The sequence below is a fragment of the Protobothrops mucrosquamatus genome, unplaced genomic scaffold (genome assembly GCF_001527695.2).
Source record: "Protobothrops mucrosquamatus isolate PMUCROS unplaced genomic scaffold, P.Mucros_1.0 scaffold3962, whole genome shotgun sequence".
Classification (NCBI taxonomy): Eukaryota; Metazoa; Chordata; class Lepidosauria; order Squamata; family Viperidae; genus Protobothrops; species Protobothrops mucrosquamatus.
The window spans coordinates 39890-46604 of NW_015389903.1; positions in this window are offsets into that span (position 1 = coordinate 39890).

Below are 6715 nucleotides of genomic sequence, written 5' to 3' on the forward strand. Positions count from 1 at the left end.
GGAGGAGGACGACTGTGGGGTCTTTGATGCACTCTCTGTTTTCTTGCAGACGTTTCATGACCCAAACTAGGTAACATCATCAGTGCTAGAAGGGAGTGGGGTTTGTGGAATGATGGAGATGGAGGAGGAGGAGGAAGAGCAGGAGGAGGAGGAGGAGGAGGAGGAGGACTGTGGGGTCTTTGGTGCTCTCTCTGTTTTCTTGCAATCGTTTCATTACCCAAACTAGGTAAGATCATCAGTGCTGGAAGGGAGTGGGGTTTGTGGAATGAGTAGTAGTAGTAGTAGTAGTAGTAGTAGTAGTAGTAGTAGTAGTAGTAGTAGTAGTAGGAGGAGGAGGAGGAGGAGGAGGAGTGTGTGTCCTCTTTGTGAACAGTCCCTGGGGTGGGGGGGAGAGGATGCGGGGGAAGGACAGACTGTCACAGGGACAAACTCCCGATCCCAACTGCTCTTTCTTCGCCTGCTTCTAGATTCGGTGCTCCAGGCCACCCTCTTCTCCTTTGTTGCGCCTCTTTGAAGTTTTGATCCGAAAGTAATGTGTGCTTTGTAGGTCATCCCCTTTAAAGTCTAAAAGGAGGGGGTTTTCACCCCCCCCCCTTACTGCCCTTTCTCTCCCCAAACCAGTCCTGCTTCAGTGGCTTCTCTTCCGTCTTCGCTCCAGGCAGCGCACGCCAAACTCTCCTCTCCAACGTTCCCCCCCCCCATTGCAAGCCATCCTTTTTCTCGTGCTGTGCGATGTTCCTTCTTAGACACACACATACACACACACACATTCCCTAATTTCACTCAGTCGTCCCCACTGACGATCTCCGAGGCGAGAAGGAAAAACATCTCTGCTGTTAAAACGCTGATTGATCTTCCTCCTTCAGAAGACGAGAGCGCCAACTGGGTCAGTTTAATTTGAACGCGATTGCTTTGATTTCCACCCTGATTTTCTAGCGAACTCCCAGCAGCCAGAAGCGTTAACATCTGATCAAGAGTAGACTACAAGCCCATTACACCAGTGAGGACCGGCAAGTGAGAGCAGATGAAACGAAAAGCAGGTGTTTTGCAAGGTAGGAACATGACCAATGTTGGGCTGAGGTGCGCCTGGCCTGCTAAGCCCATCCCCACATGAGCTTATCCCCAAACACGTCACCGGACTTTCTACTCTGTCCTGGATTCCAGGCAGGATTGGCCCGGCTGGGCCAGCTCTGCTGATCAGCCTAGTTATCAGTTGTTATTTTGCTGGGCGTTATTCTTCCAAAAAAAAAAAAAACAACCCACACAAAGGAACTTGAATATACACCCGACTAAAGTCCCCCTGCCCAAAGGAACCGAATCCAGGTGGTCCTCAACTTACGGCCACATTCCTGTCACTAAGCAAGACAGAGGTTAAGTGAGCTTTGTCCCATTTTACAAGCTCTCTGGCCACCATGGTTAAGTGAATAGCTGCAATTGTTAAGTTAATGAAATGTTTGTTAAGTGACTCTGGCTTCCCCCCCCCCTTGACTTTGCTGGTCAGAAGTTCGCAAAAGGGGGGGGGGTCAGGTGACTGCCAGGACGCTGCAACCGTCGTAAGTATGAATCAAGGTAACAATTTAACACCTAACCAGCTTATGTGATGTAAGATATGATGATGGGAATCTAAGGTCTGTGTCTCTTTAAGAGAAAGCAGAGTCGGTGTCTCTTTAAGAACCAGCAGGGTCTGTGTCTCTTTAGGAGCCAGCAGGGTCTGTGTCTCTTTAAGAGCCTTTGTATAAAAGGGACGGCTCCGCCTATGTGTTCTCTCTCTTCTGTTTTCCGGCTGTAACTGCTGTGTGTTGGATCCTGCTGTATTAGCACGTGTATGTATTTTGTTCCCGGTGTATGACATTGTAGATAGTGTAAGATAAACCACCATTTAATACAGACCACTGTTTACTGTGTTTACTCCTGGGTTATCTTGGGCAATAAGATTGTGCAGGCTCTGACAAGTTGCCAAGCATCTGAATTTTGATCACGTGACCATGGGGGAATGCTGCAATGGTTGTTAAGTGTGAAAAAATGGTTGTAAGTCACCTTTTTTCCGTGCCATCGTTAACTTCAAATGGTCACTGAACAAACTGTTGTAAAGTCGAGGACTACCTGTAGTAACAGGTGGGAAGATCGTGAAGGAGAGAGCCAACTTAGAACTAGGTGGAAACTAAGGAGAAACTTCCCATCGGTGAGAACTATCAACCCGTGGAATGGCTTGCCACCGGACGTTGTGAGTGCTTCATGCCGGCAGGTTTTCAAGAAGAAATTGGACAGTCTGAAATGGTATAGGGTCTCCTGCTTGAGCAGGGGGTTGGACTAGAAGACCTCCAAGGCCCCTTCCAGCTCTATTCGGATGGTGAGTTAGTGGGGTCCTACGCCTAGGGGGCAGGAGATAGGTGTCCCTTCCAACCCTATTATTCAACGTTCTACGGTATTCGCACGGCATCAACACAAAACGACCTTTTATTCAGTATCTGATTTTATTTAAAACATGCTCAAATGCATAGTTAAATCATCAAAACAATAATTGTTTCCTTCTGGGAATCATCCACCCACAAACGTGCAGTTTGGTTTCCGTACCCCTCGGGTCAATAGCTACGAACAGCTGCATCTTTGACAAGATGGACTCGAGAAGGTTACACAACAGTTAATACTTAATCGTTTTCTTCTGCTGATTTCTTGGTACACTCACCATCCCTCTCCTGCCCATTCCTCCAAATTTGGAGATGATTTCTCCTTGCCCACCTGGCCCAAAAACCCAGCAAAGGAGACCCCCACCACCTCTTCCACCTAAAACACTCACACCTTCCTTAGGGCAGTTTTTTTTCCGGGAGTGGGACCAAATCTATCTTCTCAAGCATTTCCGTAGTGTGGGCTGGCTTCGGTTTCAGCAGCATCCAATGCTTCGGGGTGTGTGTGTGGGGGGGGAGGAATCAACATGCTGCTAATTCTTTAAATAAAATTAATAACGCTCTTCCAAAAAAAGGAAGGGGTAAAAAAAAAAAAAAGATCTAAAAATAGCCTGCTGCCAGATCCTCAGGCTTCACTCTCCTAACTAAGCTTATATATTCAGCTGGACGCCCCCATTCCATGTCTCTTAAGAAGATATTCCTGCTTAGAACGTATTCTAAAAATGTATTCCCCGGTAGAAAAATTAGCACGTCGGGCGTGGGGCTACTCTGAAGCCCCTCTGCATGACAGCTGTGGTTTTGAGGACTCAGGATTTATATATTCCTAGCAATGGGGAGGGGGGGGGACAACGCAGTTGTACAATATCGGTTTGTGTTTTGGAAAGCAAGGCTGTGCAAACAAGGTCATCTTAAGTAGTTCAAGCCGAAGAGTCCCACCAGGATTGTAGCACGGGACCCTTACCCACTCCTGGGACTTGCCAAAAAGATTAGGACTGCCCAACGGTGGAAACTAGGATTTTGGCAAACAGGTCCACAGGTTTACGTGTCCGTAGCAAGAAACACGTGAGCGCTCACCGCTTAAAAAGACTAAGCTGGTCAGCAGCAAGCCGGCGTAACAAGCAGAAGTACAGCCGTATTTCTTAACGCATTTAACAAGCATAAGTACATTTTAATTCCTTGGTTTTTTTTCTCGCCGCCTTTCCCAAATGCCAGGAACAAGCCCAATCTTAAATATTCAAGAGGTGACCGCCATGCAATTTGGGAAGGGGCTGCCATGCGGGGCTGATGTTACCACGCTCCTTCCTGAAATCTAGCTATAATGGCTTCTCAGAATGTTTTGTTCTGGAGCCAAACCAAAGCCACGAATACAGATTGGGCGAGACCCGGCTTAAAAACAGCAACTGTGAGAGGGACCATGGAGTCCAAGTGGACGATCGCTTGACTGTGAGCCAGTCGTGTGCAGCAGCAGCCAAAAAAGCGAATACAATCCTGGGCTGTATAAACAGAGGCATAGAATCGAGATCACGCCAAGTATTAGTACCGCTTTACAAAGCCCTAATAAGACCACACCTGGAATACCGCAGCCAGTTTTGGTCACCATATCACAAAAAAGAGGTTGAGAGTTTGGAAAAAATTTAGAGAAGAGCAACTAAGATGATCCAAGGCCTGGAGACCAAAATGTGTGAAGAACAGCTGCGGGACTTGGGTTTGGCTAGTCTAAAGAAAAGAAGAAATAGGGGAGACATGATAGCAGTGTTCCAGTATTTGAGGGGCTGCTACAAAGAGGGGGCAGGTTGTTCACCAAAGCACCAGAGGGAAGGATGAGAAACAATGGTTGGAAACTGACCAAAGAGAGAAGCAATCTGGAATTAAGGAGAAACTTCCTGACAGTGAGGACAATCAACCAGTGGAACAGCTTGCCACCAGAAATCGTGGGCACTCCATCACTGGAGATTTTTAAGAAAAGACTAGACAATCACTTGTCTGAGATGGTGTAGGTTCTCCTACTTGAGCAGGGGGCTGGACTAGAAGACCTCCAGAGTCTTTCCAGCTCAATTCTATTCTATTCAATTATCCAGAAGTCAAGATGGGATGGTGTAGGCTTCAAGGTTCAAGTGCCCAACCCCTAACTGACCTCAATCAACGAGGGATGAAATCAAGTTTGAATGAAGGATGCATGTCCCAAAGGTGCACGCTGGCTGAGGAATTCTGGGAGTTGAAGTCCGCAAGTCATAAAAGGGCCTAGTTTGAAGACCCCTGCCTTAACCTGTTGGGGGAAACTTCTAGCACATATGATCCCACTTATTTTTTTCTTAAAACAATTTAAAAAATTAACCGGAGGTATGTATAAATCTTTCAGTAATCCATGATGGAAAAAAATTAAATGAAAGTGTAAAAACAATGCTTCTATTATGACCAACTGGATGCAATCAGAAGATGTAACAGTCAACGGATCGTATTTTGGTTTATGTTTACAAATGATACCTTGCTTTTCAATCTACAGAGCATTCCTGTCAGCTACTAAGAATATCCAAACTGTGGGAAGGAGGAATTCTGGGAGTTGAAGTCCACAAGTCTTAATGTTGCCAAGTTTGAAGACCCCTGTATAATATAAAGTGTGCGTTAAAGAGTTTGGGTTAGCACGCCTAGAGACGCCGAGAACCATCATAAAGTGCATAGAAGTGTCTTGAGTGTGCTTGGAGTAAAACTTTGGTGCATTGGTTGTGCTTGTGTCACGTTGGCCAAAATGGGCCAATTTTGATTCGCATTGTGTCCTTATAAAAACAAGGAATGCTGCCTGTAGAAGTAGGTTTGACTAAGCCTCATAGCCTATTTTATCTTAGCATGTTATGGGAAAGCTTTGATTGAACCAANGAAGAGGGAGTCAAGCTATTCTCCAAGGCACCTAAAGGCAGGACGAGAAGCAACGGGTGGAAACTGATCAAGGAGAGAAGCAACTTAGAACTAAGGAGAAACTTCCTGACAGTTAGAACAATTAACCAGTGGAATAACCTGCCTCCAGAAGTGGTGAATGCTCCAACACTGGAAGTTTTTAAGAAGAGACTGGACAGCCATTTGTCTGAAATGGTGTAGGGTTCCTGCCTGGGCAGGGGGTTGGACTCGATGACCTCCAAGGTCCCTTCCAACTTTATTATTATTATTATTATTATTATTATTATTATTATTTAGTTACAACGGCACCGAAAAAAGTGACTTGTAACCGTTTTTCACACTTACGACCGTCACAGTATCCCCGTGGTCATGTGATCAAAATTCAGACATTGGGCAACTGACTCATATTTAGGACGGTCGCAGGGTCCCCGGGGTGTGTGTGTAACGAGATCCCCTTTGGCGACTTTCCGACAAGCAAAGTCAATGGGGAAGCCAGATTCATTTAACAACCGTGTTACTAACTTAAGAACTGCCGTGATTCGCTGAACAACCGCGGCAAGAGAGGTCGTAAAACGGGGCAAAAACTCACTTCACAAATATCTCACTTCGCCACAGACACTTTGGGCTCAATGGTGGCTGTAAGTCAAAAACTACTTTGTACGTGTACAACATTGAAAACTTGAACAACGATGTTTAGTGGAATGATGAAGTGAAAGAGGCTTTGGATGAGAAAAACACGTATAGAAAACAAGGATGACAGTGAACAAATTGCAAAGACAGCACAGGCTGGGTTCTGAAGAACATAGTCAGAGAGAACAAGGAACAATTATACATCACCACGATGTAAAAAAAGATGTTGAGACTCTAGAAAGAGTGCAGAGAAGAGCAACAAAGATGATTAGGGGACTGGAGGCTAAAACATACAAGGAACGGCTGCTGGAATTGGGTATGTCTAGTTTAATGAAGAGAAGGACGAGGGGGGACAGGATAGCAGCCTTCCAATACCTCAGGGGCTGCCCCAAAGAAGAGGGAGTCAAGCTATTCTCCAAAGCACCTGAAGGCAGAAGAAGAAGCAACGGATGGAAACTAATCAAGGAGAGAAGCAACTCGGAACTAAGGAGAAACTTCCTGACAGTGAGAACAATTAACCAGTGGAACAACCTGCCTCCAGAAGTGGTGAATGCTCCAACACTGGAAGTTTTTAAGAAGAGACTGAACAGCCATTTGTCTGAAATGGTGTAGGGTTTCCTGCCTGAGCAGGGGGTTGGACTAGATGACCTCCAAGGTCCCTTCCAACTTTATTATTACTATTATAACTTAAAGAGGGAGAGAAAATGCAGGGTGATTTTAATGGAAAATTAAAAAAAAAATCCTTTCACGAAGGAAGCTTCAGTAGACTGAATGGAATTAAGAATAAA